Source organism: Saccopteryx leptura, chromosome 8 (assembly GCF_036850995.1).
Source record: "Saccopteryx leptura isolate mSacLep1 chromosome 8, mSacLep1_pri_phased_curated, whole genome shotgun sequence".
Taxonomy (NCBI): domain Eukaryota; kingdom Metazoa; phylum Chordata; class Mammalia; order Chiroptera; family Emballonuridae; genus Saccopteryx; species Saccopteryx leptura.
Genome location: NC_089510.1, coordinates 63,596,599 through 63,616,789, shown reverse-complemented (window position 1 = coordinate 63,616,789; position 20,191 = coordinate 63,596,599). Strand labels below are relative to the sequence as shown.

Below are 20,191 nucleotides of genomic sequence, written 5' to 3'. Positions count from 1 at the left end.
AAGACACCCATAATATTTTGTACTGTTAAACAAGTGAAAATATGATTCTTGTTCTAGAGCTCCAAGTTAAAATAGTAGTATTGCAAAGATACACATTCATTAATATTGTTTTATATGCTACCTGCAGGTGACATTTTTAATAAAGCTACCATGAAAGCTATTTTCAGCATTACTTATCTGATTGGCCTTGAAGAAACCCTTACTTTCTTTAATTACTCATGATTGTCTTCTTTTTAATTATATTATAAACTCTTTAGACCTCCTGAGTTGAATATTTGGGCATAGTCAATAGTATCAATACTACAAAGGTTTGTTAGGTTGATTGCTTAGTTATCAGAGTGAGATCTTGGCTCTCATTTAATTAAAGCAGAAAATGTCTGGGCAATGTCTGTTAGTGTCAATCAATAGTTCAGTTCTCATCAACATTTAGCAAATTCATTGATTGATTTATGTCTTAAAATATGTTGAAACCTTTCTCTGTGTAGGACTCTGTTTAATATTTGTATGCCCAACTAATGGTTTTAGTTGGGATATTATCTTCAGTAGGATTTCATAGTATATTTAGAAACCATGTTTGTTGAGCATAGCTAAATGATAAATTGTACTTTTGTTTACATGGCTAATTGTAAGGGTTTGGAAACACTCCTTTGATGTACTAAGAGCAGCTAATGAAGACAGTTAAATAAATAAACCTTAATAATGAATCTAGGAGTTCACACAGACACAGTCTGCTAATTTGCTTCTTGTCCCTGACCCAAAGTTTTATGTCTCTCTTCCCAAGAAGAACACCTATTTGAAATTTAATGGAACGTCAGCTTTGAAATTCATCACCTAACATTGTATTCCCTCAGTTAGAATGTAAGTGCTTGGAAATGGCTTTAGAAATCATTTAATAATGATTGTATTTTTTACCAATATGGAAACTGAAACTCAGAGGAGTGAAGTGACAAGCCCTAAGTTGTTTAAAGAATCAGCCTAGAATACAAGTTTCATGATGGTATCCACTCTACTATAATGTTTCCTTTAAAGGCGTAAGTACATATATAATATCTCTTGAAATAATCCCTATATATCATCAATTAATATGTACCACCTTGAGACTATGAAACTTTTCTTTGGCAAGTGTTAAATAGTCGCTCTCACATTGTCATTTTGCCTAACATAGCTCTTATTTATTTAGAGAAAATATCAAGACTTTTCCTCTAATGTGTTTGGTGCTTACTCAATGCCAAGTATAGTGCCTAGACTATCATGTTTGTTGAGAAGGTAGATTAAATTTCTGTTTCATTTTCAAGGATTGTGCTCTAAGAGAATGCCACCCCAACCCTCAGAAAATCTCATTGTGCAGCCTTGGTGGTAGAATAAATTAGCCTTGCACCAGTCTGCAGCTTCTGGAGGGCTAAGCAGGGGATCAAATCCTTCCTTTGTAGTGAGACAAGCTGCCAGCAAGGTGATTGATATTGCTACAGAAGTAGGACTTCAAGGAAGAAAAAAGCAGATAAGTGGGGTAATAAGTAGATAATACTACTACTTTTCACTTAGTATCTTTTATCTGAGCATCTGACAGCAGCTGTCTCCTAAAACATCAAGGCCCCTCCGTGTAAAGAGAAAACGGGGGTCTCTCTTTTTACTCAGTGGCCTCTTCCACAATTGATAACTCAGTAAAAAGATTTCCAAAGGAAAACTGGTGGTAAAGATTTTTTTTTGTTGTTCTTTTCTCTGGGAATCTAAGCCACCAGGATATGAAGCAATCACTCTAAAAGTTACTCTGCTCATGATGCAACAACATTCTATATGTACTTTCCCCTATAATATTTGGATCTGAGAAAAAGGAAACTCCTACTCTGCCAACTAAGGCATTTACTGTATTTTTAAATCATTCACTCTCTTTGACTAATTCTCATTCTTGCATTTATTTTACTCGCCAAAAATTTCCCTTGTAAATCTTATTTTAGGTCAAAGTCCTTAGACAGTAAATCTTTCAGACAGCTTCAGGCCATTATAGCTACAAGGAACTATTGTGAATTGAAGCTGTGTTTAATAAGGTTGATGGGACCCAGTTAGAGATCTCTTTGAGTATGCCTTCATTGATTTTGTACACATCTTGTTAATTCAGACAAAGAAGGTAAGCTGCCAAGCCCATATCATTTCCTTTTAGCAGACCATGGCACAAAATGCAGAGGCCAATTCCTACGGGGGTTAGAGAACAATTCTGAGTGCCACATGCTTTTATAGGTAACTTTGTTTATGATTTTAAAAGGACTAGAATAATTTTCTGTACATTAAACTACCAAATACAATTACTGACATTGAAAACATTATTGAATCATCCTCTCCATCTCTGACCTTTTTAGGGGTTGTTGTTACTTTATTATGCTCTGTGTGTATGGAAATGGGGGCATATGTTATTTTTGGTTTTGTTTATTTTTCTTTATAAAAATGTTAGGGTAAGGAGAGATTGTAAAAGTCATCAGATCTAACCAACCAAACAGTCTAGCCTTTAGATCCACAATTATAATATCTAAGTAACTGGCATAACCTTAGGAGAGAAAGAGAACACAGGTTCATCCAGCCTGTGTCCCTGAAGATTATAAAAATATCACTGGGTACTTAAATTAAAAAACAAACAAACAAACAAACAAAAACATACCTGACCAGATGGTGGCACAGTGGATAGAGCATCGAACTGGGAAGCAAAGGACCCAGGTTTGAAACCCTGAGGTCGCCAGTTTCAGTGTGGGCTCATCTGGTTTGAGCAAGGCTCACCAGCTTGAGCCCAAGGTCGCTGGCTTGAGCAAGGGGTTACTAGGTCTGCTGTAGTCCCCCCCCTCATCAAGGCACATATGAAAAAGCAATCAATGAAAAACTAAGGTGCCACAACAAAGAATTGATGCTTCTCATCTCTCTCTCTTCCTGTCTGTCCCTATCTGTCCCTTTCTCTGTCTCTCTATCCCTGTCACAAAAACAAACAAACAAACAGAAAACTGATTCATGGCTAGATGCTTCAAGTTTTACAGTTTGTCTAAAGATAATTTTGCTTTCTTTTAACAAACAGCATTTCCTTTAAAATACATTTTATACATGGCAGAAGATAAAAAAGAACTGCATATACTTAATAGTGCCTCTGCAGCCATCTTTCAATGTGATCAAATTCTTTTATGAGCTGATGCTTCTCTAGTTGAGATAATAGAAGAAACTGTGTATATGTCTGTGTGTGTGTATGTGTGTGGGGTGTCTGATAAGTAGGACACAGATACTGCATGCATCACCATTTAAACAATCTCAATATACTATTGGTTATGCTAATCTCCACTATTTTTAACTTCCAGTTTATAGTTTACAAAACACTTTATCTCATTTGATAATACGCGGTTATCTTGAAAGTGTGGTGATGTTGGTGGTGGTATCCCCATTTAATAAAAGTGAGAACACAGGTTTAGATTTTCCCCGTTCTCAGAAACTTAGCAACTATCAGAATCAAAACATTAAGGCTGACATTTTAACTTGTAGCCACTGCTCTCCAAGCCAAGTTCAAAGTGCTTTCAAATATCGCATCAGAGCCCTGGCTGGTTGGCTCAGTGGTAGAGCATCGGCCTCGCATGTAGGAGTCCCGGGTTGGATTCCTGGCCAGGGCACACAGGAGAAGCGCCCATCTGCTTCTCCACCCCTCCCCCTCTCCTTCCTCTCTGTCTCTCTCTTCCCCTCCCGCAGCCGAGGCTCCATTGGAGCAAAGTTGGCCCAGGTGCTGAGGATGGCTCTGTGGCCTCTGCCTCAGGCTCTAGAATGGCTCTGGTTGCAACAGAGTGACACCCCAGATGGGCGGAACATCACCCCCTGGTGGGCATGCCAGGTGGATCCCGGTCGGGCGCATGCGGGAGTCTGTCTGACTGTCTCCCCATTTCCAACTTCAGAAAAATACAATATATATATCGCATCAAATACAGCACATCAGTCTGTTATTATAAAGTGCTGCATAAAATTTTAGACAACCCTGTCATCAAATATATCCTCAAGACTCAGGTACTCAATTGGTGGTTTAAGGTGCAAGTTAAAAGCTGCATCTAATAAGTAATTTGCCATGAACTGATTTAACAGAACAATTGATTTATCTTAATAGATGGATAAGTTTTTTTAAGACTCTAAACTCATGCTCCCCCAAACTTATTTTCTATTTTTCACCCCAAACCTAGAGGATGCTGCTCCTCTTGCTAAATTCTAAGTTTTCTCCTTTCAGTGTAAGGTAAGAACTACCTTCTATGCAACTACCTAGATAATTTCACTTTTTCCCTCTCTGTTTCCACTAGTTTTGTTGTGCTGTTAGCTTGGGTGTGCTCTTTGCTTTCAGGCATTTGTGAGGTATCTTCTAAAGTCATTGTAGACACATTATACTTCTTTGAGTGTCTAAAGCATTTGTTGTTTTTACTAATATCTAACTTTCCCTTTCTCATTCAACTCATATATTTCTTTTACCTTTAAGAAGGCCTAAATTTAGAATTAAAATTTCCACTACAGAAAAGTGTTTAGCATTCACTAAAACCTTAATGTGTTTATTAGAAAACCTGTCCCAGCAACCAAAGCTTAACAGATTTCAAAGCAGAACTTGAGCTGCCTCATGAGGTATATAGTTCTGGTACCCTTGGAAAACAAGCCATGGTCACATATGTAAATGTGTATTTATCTTAGTTAAATGCAATGGGAAATGCAATTCCTTCAAATAGAGATTCAAAACTAAGAATGAGGAGAAAATTTCACATTTAAAAAACAGTTGCAAAGCATTGGGACACTTATTTTCCACCTTTGGGTTTTATATTGCCTGTCTCTAAAATGAAAGTATTTAGTTCTATGATTTCTAAAGCTTCCTCATGATATGATAGTCTCCAGATCTACTTTTACCAGTACTTAGGATTACTGCTCATATTATCATCACTATAAGCCAGGCATTCTCTTCCATCCTTATCTTTGCAATATCAATTTTTTTTCTCAAAAAAAAAAAGTGAGAGAGTCCTGTCTCCTTTCCCTGCTGTTCTTGCTGGGGCTCAGGAATGGAAAGTGACACTATTGTTATGGGCATGTCCACTTACAGTCCTAGGAAATAATGGAAAAACTATTTATGAGCCAACGCTTAATTGACTGCTAACTACTGAGACACATATTCTCATAGAAGTGTAGTGATGAAGAAATGAGACTTTGTCTTTGAATACCTAAATCATTCTGAGAACAGAGGCCAGCCCCACTGGGGTAGGGTCCTTCAAGGCTGTGGATCTAAATGTAAATGTCAGCCCCAGCTGGACAGAACACTAAACTTCCTAATTAGCCTTGCAGGTCAGTCTTTGAAGAAACACGGATATAGCATGCAACAGTTTAAAAAGGCACTCAGTGCATTATTTGCTGAGGTCAGAGGGTAAACACTGTTGTGACAGTTGGGTGCACTTGGAAGGCACACATCTCTGGGGAGGATGCGACCGTGAAGAGCAGTGACTGTGGGTCAATGGCAGAAGACAATCCTTTTGATTTTAGGGTACTTTGGATATTCTTTCAATTCATAGGAAGATTTTCTATTTTTCATCCAAGGAGTTAGAAAAATGGAACCATAGAAGATAAGAGGTGAGCTACCACAGATCTTTAACTTCAGGAAAGTTAAATCATAAATTATAAATCATAAAGGCTTAATTACCTTAAATATAAAAAAGATGGAAAGAATTCAACCCTACCACAGTCTAGTCTTATTCCAATATGTCTTTCCTACTCTATCTTACATCTCCCATGTCTTCCATGCTTGGCAAACTCTGTCTTATTGTTCTGAATACATGATTGCATGTCTCTGTCATTTGGCCCATGCTGTTGTTTTATTTTAGGAACGGCCTATTCCTCTTCTTCCAAAAATCTCTCTCAACCATAAAAATTCAGGTCCTTATGGTCTCATGAGGAATCAATTACTCTTTCTTCTATGTTTCTATGGAACTATTACATGCAACTTAATACGTAACATTTATTTTAGTTACTATTTTATATATATTTCATCTTGAAGGGAAATGTATTAGTTTTTTAAAAAATATGTTTCTTTCTTTAGATCAGGAAGTCTAGGGACAGATAGTGAGTCTTATCCTTCATTGGATCTTGTTGCAAGACCATAGACAATAAAGTATAAAGTTAATCTTTGAAATAAAATGTGAATGTGTGCAAATGTGTGAGTGAGAAGAAACAAAAAGGTCTCTAACCGATGGTCTCTAATATCCTTTCTAGTATTCACATATCCCTAATGGTTCTATGATTTGACCTTAAAATAAAATCAAAACAGCTAATTTTTAATCAGCTACCATTTATTGACTTCCATTTTTCTGTCTAGATTCATCAGGAAAAGAGAAGAGGTAAAACTCAAATTTGACAATTTGCCCAAAGAAGTGATCCAATTAAGCAATTTTGAACTGTCCCTCCCTAGAGTAACAGTGAAGATCAGAAGGGAGGTGGTCTGATGCTTGAGGATGATGCATGAGTTTCAGTTTATCTAGTCTTCTTGCTATTGGCCATGATTAAGATTTTATTATGATTACCAAATAAAAATCTTAAAAATGTGGACCACTGGAGGAATGAGTTTACGGAAGAAGCTTAATACATCTTCTAATCTAAAGGGATGTTCCGCCTGAAGCGTCTGTACTCTGGTTTCGCCATAACCTTACAGATCAGGATGCACTGCTTACCCTGTGATTGGGTCAGTCCTTTGATATACTGTAGCTTAAACTCCTTTACCTGCATAGAATTACAAAACCTAGTGAATAAAAGGAATAATTAAAGAAGACTACATAGTTGATTAAGTTGGAAGTAGTATACCCAATGCATCCACTTAACAATTGAGATAACAAATAGTTTCTCAGTTTTATTTTTCCTTTGGTTGGGGCCAGCTGCTCTACAGTGTGTGTGTGTGTGTGTGTGTGTGTGTGTGTGTGTGTGTGTGTGTGTGTGTTCACATTGGTTATAATATATTTGGATTATTTGCCACCTATTCTTTCTGTGATTTGAACACAACTATACTTGTTTCCATCTGAAGAAATGATTTCTTCATTGGTTTTAGGAGGCTATAATACTTTATTCTCCTTTACATCTAAGCAACATATGTTTTAATCCTAAAGCACATTCAGTCTTTGCTGGAAATTACCTATATTTTTTAGATGCAGCACTCCTCTTGAGGTTGTTTGTTTGTTTTAATCTCTGTGATAACTGTTACGGAGTAGTCCTGTTAAAGATCTGTGCAGACAAGGTTTTTTCACAAAACCAAACCAGTGGCGTCCTTAGGCCAGAAGATCTGGCTTAACCACCAAGGTCACAGAGGCACACCTGCCTAGTTGCACCACTTTTTAACTGAGTTGCAAATCAGGCTTAGGATGCTGGAATTAAGTCAGCTTATTGTGCCTATAGCAGTAGGAAGCTCAGGAGAACATTACGAGAAAAAAGCACTGAAGGGGAAAGAATATCTTTGGGAGTCATTCATGGCCCCAGGATCTCTTATTTCTCCTACAGAGCATGCAGAAAAATTGACGTGCTTCAAGACAGAATCCCTCCCCATTGTTGGGGTGTGCATGTGAGAGGGTTATCTCTTCTGTGACAGGGCAACTTATGTGTCATGCGAGAGCATGCAGCCTTAAGCATAGTTAATGTGTGGACTTGAATATAACTTTTAACACTGCTGTAACCTGATTTCATTATCGGAAATTGGGGGGGGGGGGATAAGGCCATGCCTGCTTTACAGGAGTACCTTATGGATTAAACCAGAATAGTCATCTAGCAAACAGAATTTGAGAGCTGATTCTGCACACTTCCTAAACTGCAGGAAGTACAGAACTAAATTTGGCATCACCCTTGCCCTTGAGCTCATTTTTTAGTGTGGGTTTCAGAATTTAAAAGTAATGAGATGAATCTATAATAATTTAGATATCCCCAGAATTGAGTAAAAAATTACAGGCTAAAGCAACTGGCTGCCTAAGGAAGACAAGAATGGACCCACAGATGCTAGCACAATGCTGGGTAATTAGCAGACACTCAAATGTTGACCAAGATGGAAGTAACATACCTGAGTGTTAAAGAACATATTTGAGTTTGCCTGTCAGAGACAATAGGGGAGCTGGACTATACAAAGCTGCCGATTTATGAAATATAAAATATATGTACTCTTAAGCTACAATGTGGGGTACATTTTCAAATGCTCTTATTATTCATTCTAAACTACTGCAGCCTTCTTTGACCATTAATAGGACTTATGCAGTAGATGTACTTGATTAAGACTATCCTAGACAGAAATCTAACATATTCTAAAACTAGAATTTTTCACGGGGTTCTTACCACAACATTGGTGTGTGTTCTTGAGGTTGGATTTGGTTTCTATTTTGGTAAACAGTTTCTAGGTTTCATCTCCAGATCTTTCCTTGTGGGTCCTGCTTTCTAATTCCAGGGATGCTTCACTTTCTTCTCCAGTCAGGACAAAAATGACACCAGGAAGCTACTTATTGTGATGTATTTACTATTACTGCTATTATTCTTAATCATTTTTATTTTATTTATTTTCAACTGTTTTTTATATTTAATACTATTTTGTGTTAGTTTCAGGTGTACAGAACAGCGGTTAGACAATCACATACTTGACGAAGTGTTCTCTCTGGTATTTCTAGCACCCACCTGGCAGCACACATAGTTATTACAATATTGTTGACTATATTTCCTCTGCTGTACTTGATATCCCCGTGACTGCTTTGCAACTACTGATCTGTACTTCCCAATCCCTTCACCCTTTTCGCCCAGCTCCCAACCTCCTTCCCCTCTGGCAGTCACCAGTCTGTTTGCTGTATCTGTGAGTGTATTTGTATATATTGTTCTTTAGAGTCTATGTATAAGTGAAATCATATGGTATTTTCTTTTTCTGACTGACTTATTTCACTTAGCATAATACTCTATAGTTCTATCCATGCTGTCACAAATGGTAAAACTTCTTTCTTTTTTATGGCTGAGAAGTTATTTCATTGTATAAATGTACCACAGCTTTTGTACCCACTCATCTACTGATGGGCACTTGGGTTGCTTCCAGAGTTTGGCTATTGTAAATAATGCTCCAATGAGCATAGGTGTGCATGGTACTTTTATTATTTTTGTGGGCCAATTTCCTCTACACTATACCCTAGAGTAAGTGGAAATAGTTTCCTGAGACAGGTCTTTCCCCCCGTGGCCTGTTGTACAGAGAGAAGACACTGGAACTCCTAGAACATCTAAATTAAAAGGAGCAAAATGTGATTTATTTTTCCCCTGGAATTCATCTAGAACTCCAAAGTAAACATATCTTTTTTTTTTTACTGGAAAAATTTTCCCCTAGAAAGGGCAAATAGGATTTATACAAGAAAGAAAGCTGCATTGCCTCAAAATACAGCCTCCAGGAAGAATGAAGCATCCTCTGCCCACTGTGTTATTTATGCCAAGGAGAGAAAAGTTGAGGAACTTCAACTGAAGCCTAAAATTTCAGGGTTGCAAGCTTGATAGAAATAACTGGTCTATAAAATCAACGACTTCATAGACTTTTTTTTTTCTGAAGTTGGAAACGGAGAGGCAGCCAGACAGACTCCCGCATGCGCCCGACCAGGTCCACCCAGCATGCCCACCAGAGGGCAATGCTCTGCCCATCTGGGGCGTTGCTCCACTGCAACCAGAGCCATTCTAGCACCTGAGGTAGAGACCATAGAGCCATCCTCAGCGCCCGGGCCAACTTTGCTCCAATGGAGCCTCGGCTGCGGGAGGGGAAGAGAGAGACAGAGAGGAAGGAGAGGGGGAGGGGTGGAGAAGCAGATGGGCGCTTCTCCTATGTGCCCTGGCCGGGAATCGAGCCCGGGACTCCTGCACACCAGGCCGATGCTCTACCACTGAGCCAACCGACCAGGGTTCACAGACTTTTTAGGAAGAAAATACCACAAGGAAAAGATGTGAGATAATAAAGTCGAGAAGAATATTGTCTGTCTTCATCAGTAGTGAAATTCAGATCATGGTTAAATTGACACATATGAACTCCCAGGAAACTAAAATTACAGGTATAGAATGCCAGACATACAACAAAACTAAGTCCATTTAACAGATTGGAAAACTTCAAGATGAAGGTGAAATGTCCTTCTTCAAGTAAAATAATTTATGTCAGAAACAGAACTTATCCCAAAGACAATGACTCTAGGATCATTGATGATACTTAAAGGCAAGATAGGTTATCTTTCCTATGGTTTTCAGTAGAGTAAATTATATAGAAACTGGTTTTGAATTGGACTATAACCCAGTATGGAACAAGAGGAAAAGGTTAAAAGTTATACCATTAGCTTGAGTGAGATTTGTTCATTATCTATGCCTTCAACAAGAGAGACTAACTCAAAATGACAGAGGTGAGAACTGGACCCCAGGTTCCTGCTGTGGATTTCAGGGCTCTCCCCTTGGCTTCAAGTGGGTGACTGACTGCATCGCCTCCAACTACCTACTGTGGCAGCAGCCATGGGGAGGATGTGGTGGTAAGTAGCTAGCAAAGCAATTAAATATAGTTTTAATCAGACTATTTACTGAAACACTAGAAGATCTTGTGTTTTTTAAAAAAGAATTAATAGAAGATATTTAGTAGCCATGTTTAGAACTACAGATGTAAATAAACAAAATGACAAAAGCGTACTAAAATCTATTTTAAAACTATGATAAACTACTGCTAGAAAGTTGGTTAGGCGGTTACATGTTATAATATAGGGTGATATTTTGATTTTACAGATAAATATTTAAAGAAGCTAAGTAAACACACCAGTTTTCAAACAAACACGTTAGTTTGAAAGACCAGTTCTTTCACAAGTAGCCCAATCTATGGTGATGGAGATGAGTATGCTTACTTAAATGAATATGTAGTAGCATTACGAGGAGATGAATTTTGTTTGTGAGTTTTTACTCTAAAATATCAAAAATATTTTAAATAATAGTAGCTGCTAACAATGTGGTAGAGAGAGCTCTATTTTTTTTTTTTTTTTTTTTTTTTTTTTGTATTTTTCTGAAGCTGGAAGCGGGGAGACAGTCAGACAGACTCCCGCATGCACCCGACCGGGATCCACCCGGCACGCCCACAGGGGCGACGCCCTGCCCACCGGGGGGTGATGCTCTGCCCCTCCGGGGCATCGCTCTGCAGCGACCAGAGCCACTCTAGCGCCTGGGGCAGAGGCCAAGGAGCCATCCCCAGTGCCCGGGCCATCTTTGCTCCAATGGAGCCTTGGCTGCGGGAGGGGAAGAGAGAGACAGAGAGGAAGGAGGGGGGGGGCGGGAGTGGAGAAGCAAATGGGCGCTTCTCCTATGTGCCCTGGCCGGGAATCGAACCCGGGTCCCCCTCACGCCGGGCCGTCGCTCTACCGCTGAGCCAACTGGCCAGGGCCGAGTTAGCTCTATTTTACAGTGTTAGTCTAAACATAAGCTAGCATAATATCTGGAAATCAATGTAGTAATATCTATTGGCCTTTAAAATACTTCTATTTTTTAATTAAATAATTTAGCTTCTGATAGTGTAGTAATTTTTTGCTTAAAGGTTATAGTGTTGAAGAAATACAAAACAAATTGAATGCTCAATTAATGAGTAAAAAGCTAAATCAATTCAATAACATTGTAGTAATTTTATTACATTGTGTGTTTAAAAAAATACATAAAACTGCCTCACCAGGTGGTCGTGCAGTGGATAGAGTGTCAGACTGGGACACAAGGGTCAAGGTTCGAAAGCCCAAGGTCGCCAGCTTGAGCACAGTCTCATCTGGTTTGAGCAGGGCTCACCAGCTTGAGCCCAAGGTCGATGGTTGAGCAATGGGTTACTCGGTCTGTTGTAGCTCCCTGGTCAAGGCACATACGAGAAAGCAATCAATGAACAACTAAGGTGCCACAACAAAGAATTGATGCTTATCTCTCTCCATTCCTGTCTGTCTGTCCCTATCTGTCCTTCTCTCTGTCTCTGTCACATCCAAAAAAAACCCCAAAAAAACAAAAACAAAATTACCTGAGTATGCACTCAAATTTACAGGTTAATTTTTTTTTTTTTTTTGTATTTTTCTGAAGCTGGAAACGGGGAGAGACACTCAGACAGACTCCCGCATGCGCCCGACCGGGATCCACCCAGCACGCCCACCAGGGGGCGGTGCTCTGCCCATCCAGGGCGTCGCTCTGTCGAGACCAGAGCCACTCTAGCGCCTGAGGCAGAGGCTAAGGAGCCATCCCCAGCGCCCGAGCCATCCCCAGCGCCCAAGCCATCTTTTGCTCCAATGGAGCCTCGGTTGTGGGAGGGGAAGAGAGAGACAGAGAGGAAGGAGAGGGGGAGGGGTGGAGAAGCAGATGGGCACCTCTCCTGTGTACCCTGGCCGGGAATCGAACCCGGGACTTCCGCACGCCAGACCGACGTTCTACTACTGAGCCAACCAGCCAGGGCTACAGGTTAATTTATTAAATTAGGCAAATGCATATATGATATTTATACAGACACATATATACATACTCAAGAAAATATTTATACTATACACTATCATATGTACAATTTTTAAAACATACAAAATTGTATGAACTATGTGTCTCTGAAAGAGAATATATCAAAAATTTAATAATGATTACTTCAAGATTCCGAAATAAATGACGAAAGATGTCATTTTAAGGTAATAAAATAATCCAAATATTTCTTTTAATATACATATAATACTAAAAAGCAAACTGAAAAATATGTCAAAGGGTTAATCTCTTTGTTAATAAAAAGAATACTGCTATTCTTATGGAGTAGGTGTGAATGGGGGAGACAAAAGACATTAATAGATCATTTAAAGAAGAAATGCAAAGGGCTAATAAACATTGAACTATATGTAATCAAACCTCACTAGAAATCAAGGAGATTCACACTAAAATAAGAAAATATTTCTTCAATTGTAAAGGTGGGAAAGATAATCTTTAATATGTGCTCCTTATTCTCATAAAAATTGCAATTTCATGCAGTCCTTTTAGAAGTAACTTAATTCTGTAACATGTGACAATTATATAACCTTTGACCCAGTACTTTTTATTGTGAGAATATGCAAATGCTTATAATACTATAACTTAAAAAGTTATGTTGAGTATGATAGTAATTTTGTTTACAGTACATATACATAAATACAGGAGAACAAATAAGTTTTTTGTTTTGATTTTTTAGTTTTGCCTATAAATATAACATTATTTTTGTAATCTAAAATTTTTTCAATGCAAAATGAAAGAAAATGTGAGCCAAGATGATATTATTTCTGTACATTTGTTTCTATGTGGACTGTTTTGGAGCCCTTCAAAAGTTACAAGCTATTTAAATCTGGGAAAGTGGTTAAAAATACTGTTGTTATAATCATAGCGTAAATATCTGTGGTCAATGAGCTGTATCACTGCTATGGACATGACATTGAAGGAAGGATAAATACTGGGGGGAGGATATATGAAAACACAGTCTTACTGTAACACAGTGTTTGAGTGCATTCAGAGACAAAGTCTCGATTTGAAAATTTAGCACTTGCATCTCAGTGTCTTCACCTTCATCTGATACAGGGATAAGAACAAAACCTAAATCATATATATATATATATAATTTTTTTTTTAATTTTTAATTTTTAATTTTTATTTAGAAAACTAACTTTAACATGATGTAATTGATCAATAAGAGTGCATAGGTTTCAGGTAAACATGTCCATAGCATTTGAACAGTTGATTATGTTGTAGACCCATCACCCAAAGTCAAGTCATTTTCCATCACCTTATATTTGTCTCTCTTTACACTCTTCCCCCTACGCCCTACCCCAAACCCCTCCATCACATCCCCTTCCCTCTGGTAACCACTTCACTTTTATCTATGTCCATGAGTCTCAGTTTTATATCCCACCTATGTGTGAAATCATACAGTTTTTAGCTTTCTATGATTTACTTATTTCACTCAGTATAATGTTCTCAAGGTACATCCATGTTGTTGTAAATGACATTATGTCATCATTTTTTATGGCTGAGTAGTATTCCATTGTATATATATACATCTTCTTTATCCAATCCTCTATCAAAAGTTGTTGTTGCCTGACCTGTGGTGGCGCAGTGGATAAAGCGTCGACCTGGAAATGCTGAGGTCACCGGTTTGAAACCCTGGGCTTGCCTGGTCAAGGCACATATGGGAGTTGATGCTTCCAGCTCCTCCCCCCTGTCTCTCTCTCCTCTCTCTCTCTGTCTCTCTCTCTCTCCTCTCTAAAATGAATAATAATAAAAAAAAGTTGTTGTTACTATGTCTTGGCCATTGTATATAATAATGGTGATGAACATGGGGGTGCATGTGTCTTTATATAATAGTGTTTTTTTAGTTTTGGAGGTGAATACCCAGTAGAGGGATTGCTGGGTTATGGTCATTTTAGTCTTAATTTTTTGTAAAATCACCAGACTTTCTTCCACAATGACTGTACTAATTTATATTCCCATCAACAGTGAATGAGGGTTCCTTTTTCTCCACAGCCTCTCCAACAGTTCTAATTACCTGTCTTGTTGATAATAACTAATCTAACAGAAGTGAGGTGGTATCTCATTGCAGTTTTGATTTGCATTTCTAAAATAGCTAGTGAAGAGAATCATATATTCTTAATAATTAGTTTGATATGCTTTGAAGAGCTCTTTCCATAAAAAAAATTACAGCCTGACCAGGTGGTGGTGCAGTGGATAGAGCATTGGACTGGGACACAGAGGACCCACGTTCAAAACCCTGAGGTCATTGGCTTGAGTGTGAGCTCATCCAGCTTGAGTGGAAGCTCACCAGCTTGAGCACAGGGTCACTGGCTTAAGCATGGGATCATAGACATGCCTCCATGGTTGCTGGCTTTAGTCCAAGGTTACTGGCTTGAAGCCCAAGGTCACTGGCTTGAGCCCATGGTTGCTGGCTTGAGCCCAAGGTCACTGGCTTGAGCAAGGGGTCACTTGCTCTGCTGTACCCCCCCCCCCGTCAAGGCACATATGAGAAAGCAATCAATGAATAACTAAGGAGACTAAAAAGCCACAATGAAGAATCGATGCTTCTCATCTCTCTCCCTTCCTGCCTGTCTGTCTCTTTCTCTGTCTCTGTTTCTGTCTGTGTCACAAAAAAAAAATTACATAGAGAATCTAAACAGTGTCCATCATTTTACCTTCTAGTTAAAGGTCTACAAAAATCAATTGTAGCTTGAGTATAACGGTAAGATTTAGGACAAAACTCAGCTCCCCTCCTGAGCACATACATAAAGCTTACTTATTTTTCAGAGCCCCGCTAGTAACCCTAAAATGTACATGATCTTATATCTTGCTTTAGAATTTATCCTTGAATTAAAGAGAAAATTAATCCAATTGAATTAATTTAGTGGCCTTCAATCGTTTCAACAAATGCTAATTTTCTCATTTATTTGAAGGAGCAGGGGAAAGAAATCAGTTAACTTGGGAAAGGTTAAGAGCTTGGAAAATTACTCCAGGTGTTCTGTGGGTCATCCTTTAACTTTATGGTAACTGCATTAAAATCATCTAGTTAATTTAATTCTGAAGCAGTTGGAAAATCCCAACATTTCTTAGCTTTTACCCATGCTGTCTAAAAGTTCTTTTTTTTTTTTACTATTTCAGGTTTATCATGCTGACAATTTTTCTTTTTGACAAATAATTATTGAGGGTTTGAGGTACTGTCCTGATATCAAAAGCATTTTTTCTCTCCTATTTTAGTTAGATACTGTGCATTAAATCCTATAGGAAAGGCACACTGTTCAAGTTTTGAGTTCTTTCTTATAGAATTAAACTGTTCAATCAAATTCTTCAAGCTTTTACACACAAAATGATATATGATAAACAGAAATGTGCTCCAACCTCAGAAGTTCATTGGGGGACACAGAGAAGCATACCATTTTTTTGCATTGTAAAATAGCATTTTAGTTTTTTAAATATACATTCATATAAGAGAAGATTGGACTTCAACTATAGACTTGGATAACTCCTCATGAACGTGGCATTTTAAAAATCTGGAAACGTTTTGATTTTTCCAGTAAACAGAATGAACGCATTTACAACTAAGAGACCAGATTGAACAGTGGGGCAGAAATAGTCACCAGAGGCCAGAATGTGGCAAGCAGAGTGAAATATAAGGAAGGGTGAGGCTGAGAGGACAGCTTGGGACCAGACTCTGAAGAGTTGAGTGCCTGTGGAGGTACTGGGTTTTGTCCCATTGGCATTGAGGTAGCCTGAGGGTGATGGGATCAGTTGTAGGGTAAAAAGGGTAAGTGATGGTGAGGGACTCTACAGGAGACAGAAGGAAGTAGAGACAGTGATGGATATATCTTTATCTTTCTCATTCTGGTAAATTTTGAGTTAAAGCATAGAAGGATCGATACGTTTAGAACCAGGTATGTATTCTTTCTTGGGGTCTCAACTGCTTCTATAAAAACAATCTTTGTTTACTTTAATAAATAACTACTCAATCTTAGCCAAATTTACACAACCTTCTTTTAACTTCCTTTTTTCTTAATTTTGTAGAATTAAGGTCTTCATAAGGGAACTCACTAAACCACTTATCTCCGTTGCATGGCTTCATGAAACACCTGAGCATCTTCCTCTCTGTACTCTCCTCAACCACTGAGTACAGACATAGATCAAGAAGCACAAAATGCTTCCAGTGTTTACATTCTAGAGTTCTCTAAGGACCATGTTCTTTACCCAACCATACAGAAAAAATACTTGCCGCACATATGATGAGGGGTTAATATCTTTGATGTACAAAGACCTCTTCCATAAATAACTTTTAAGAAGGATATTCAATAAAATGTTAACACTATTATCAGGAAAACAAATATGTTTCCCCATATCTTGAAAGACTACTGCTGCCAATGCTGGTTATAGCAGTGATAGCTTCATCCAGGAGGCAGTACTGACCCCTAATTTGAAGACTGAAAAATGTGAGGGGATCCTGGCCAGTTAGCTCATTTGTAGAGTGTCAGCCCAGCATGTGGAAGTCCTGGATTTGATTTCTGGTCAGGGCACATGGGAGAAGCAACCATCTGCTTCTCTTCCCCACCCTCTATCCCTTCTCTCTCTCCTCTCTCTCTCTCTCTCTCTCTCTCTCTCTCTCATTCTCCCTCTTCCCTATCCCCCCCCCCCATAGCCATGGCTGGATTGATTTGAGCATAATGACCTCCGGTGCTGGGGATGGCTTCGTGGAGCCTCCACCTCAGACACTAAAAATACTTTGGCTGGTGAGTATGGGCCCCAGATGGGCAGAGCATCGGCCCCAAATGGGGGGTTGCCAGGTGGATATCAGTGGGGCACATGTGGGAATTTCTCTCTATCTCCCCTCCTATCACAGTAAGAAAGAAAGAAAGAGAGAAAAAGAAAGAGAGAGAGAAAGAAAGAAAGAAAGAAAGAAAGAAAGAAAGAAAGAAAGAAAGAAAGAGAAAGAAAGAGAGAGAGAAAAAGTTGTGAGGGAAATGGCTGAGAATAGAGTCTAATTCTTGAGTGTTTGGGAAACCCACTTAAAGTCTTGGAATGTATTTATCTGCAACATGGTGATAATAATACCTATGTCACTCAGTTGTTAGAAAAATTAACACACATTTCTAAACTTCTGAGATCCGAGGATAAGCATTGTTTTGTGGCAAGTTTAGTAAATACCCTCCTGATAAAATAAATCTATGGGACTTTTACATCAGGTATGCACACTAATTCTGAAATATTATCAGATATACTTTAATTACCTCTTTCATGGAAACAGTGCAAAATTCTAATTTAAGTGCATTATTAGCTAATTTTTTGTTGTGAGGATATTTTTCAGCAAAAGAACACAAAATTTCCCCCAATACATTGTACCTTTTCCTTTATGTCATTTAAACATTTTAGTATCTGTTCAACTAACTGAACTGCTTCAATTATACAGTTCAGAGATGAGCAAATTAGGGTACAAATATTCAAGTAAAATTTTTAAAATGTGAATAATCCTCTCAATCACTTCTGTGAATTCTGAAGAAACTTTTTGAAATGCTCTTCAGAAATCATTTAGTTCTGCCCCTCATTTCACAAATGAGGAGTCTGTATGCAGGGTGGTTAAGTAACTTGCCCCAAGGGCACAAAGCTAGCTAAAGGCAGAGCTGGGAACAGAGCCTGTGTCTCCAAGTTGTCCAGTAACCCTAGTCTGGAGCTCTTTTCCCTCAACTACACAAAGCAGCCGTGACAGATATATCTTATGTATAATATAAGTAAGTCTTAAATTTTGTTCAGAATCTTGGTAGGTAGAGACCATAGTCAGACTTGATTGAGCTGAAGGCTGAGGTGGTAGATAGATGAAATTTGACTCTCCATTAAATCCTGATAGAAATCTCTTGGCTTTGTGAAAGATAAAACTGGTTTATATTTTGATAGAACATTACCAACAGTTGAGATTTAGGAGTTCAAATATTTACAATATTCCACTAGTGTAAAAAAGAATGCAATAATGACTTTCTGGGCAGTGTGCTAACTTACGGTGTTTGAGCACTGATTCCCAAGCCTGACTCATTCAAGACTGCCTAGTATGCTATATAAAATACAGACATCAGGACTGTATTACTGGAGAGTCTGATCTGGGGGCGTTGGGGATATGTCCAGAAATCTGTTGTTAAAATGCACCCTAAGGTCCTGGCTGGTTAGCTCAATCAGTTAAAGCGTCATCCCAGAACACCAAGGTTGTGGGTTCGATTCTCAGTCAGGGCACATACAGGAAGCAACCAATGAATGCACAACTGAGTGGAATAACAAATGAATGCTTCTCTCTCTCTCTCCCTTCCTCTCTCTCTATATCTATCCCTCTCCCTCCTTCCCTTCCTCTCTCTGTCTCTCTAAAATCAATCAATAAATTAAAAAAAATTTTAAAGCACCCTGGATGATTCTCAGGGTCACCCAATTGTTTGAATCACTGGAATACAACACAGGTCTAAGGAAGCAACCATCTGCTCTCTGCTATTCATCCTGAAGCTGTCAGGAAGTGTAGAATTTAAATATATGCTACAAATAATTATACAGCATATTTTAAGTATTTTTTTCTCTGTCACTGGTATTCATTTGGTTAATTACAGGTAGTTAGAGGTCATCTTCCCAATATTTCAGAGAAAAAATAAACATTAAGTGTGATATAAATTTGTAGTGTTATAGAATGTTGTCATATTCTTGAACACGAGATCAAATAATATTACTGAATTCTTTTTGCAGGCAGGCAGGCAGGCAGGAAGGAAGGAAGGAAGGAAGGAAGGAAGGAAGGAAGGAAGGAAAGGAGGGAAGAAGAAGAAAGGAAAGAAAGAAAAAAATTCTTACTAGGAACTCAGAGGCTTTAAAATAAATATCACCCCAAAGATCACATCATCTTTAATGTGCATGCTTTGTATTGATACAAAATGAGAAGTAAAGTAGAGGCTAATCAAAGGTCATGAATATATTGACAAATTTTATTTCTAAATTTTATGTACCATCTGATTTTGGATTCTAATTTTCTTCTCATATTTTTAGCTTCTAATTTTTAGAAGAAATCTAAATATTCACTTACAGATATCTTGGCTAGTTTTAACTTTTAAGCAGGACAAAGGGAATTGGCTTCCCCAGTTGAAAGTGGGAAATGATTTTTAGATATATATCTAACTGAATTACGTGGAATACTCAGCAGTAAGTGACTCACAGAATAACTATCAGCATGCATTTCATCCTCACTAAATCCTGGTAATCAAAACCTAACTCTACACGAATGTTCTTATGTATTTACATAAGTATACTTTTAAGGCAAAAGTTAATTAGTCTTTCACACTGAAATATTTAGTCTTTTTATTAATAATTTATTTTCTGCTAATAGAAAAAGATATCATCCTTGAACATTAATAAAAACTAAATATAGTAGAGAAAATAAATATGCAAATAGATAAGCTATTGTGTTGATTCATGTCTCCAGAAATACCAGTTGAAAAAAGCCATTTATTTAAGGGCTTTAAAAAAACAATGGGCACATTTCCCAGGATTTCTATTTCCTGTACATAATATGGATGTTTGTTTGTTTTTACAAGTTAACGGGACCATGCTCTGAAAAATCAAGTGGCTTATGTTGGCATAGTTTTGTATGAAACCACTGGGATTTCTCTGGTGAAATGAGTTGAAACTTTTCAGCTATCAG

At 38.1% G+C, this 20,191-nt stretch overlaps 1 protein-coding gene across 1 annotated transcript in view; it reads left to right on the top strand.

The window, feature by feature from the left end:
• TP63 (tumor protein p63) overlaps positions 1 to 20,191 on the top strand; it is a 244,289-nt gene that overhangs the window by 124,644 nt on the left and 99,454 nt on the right. The gene's annotated exons all lie outside the window — the stretch shown is intronic.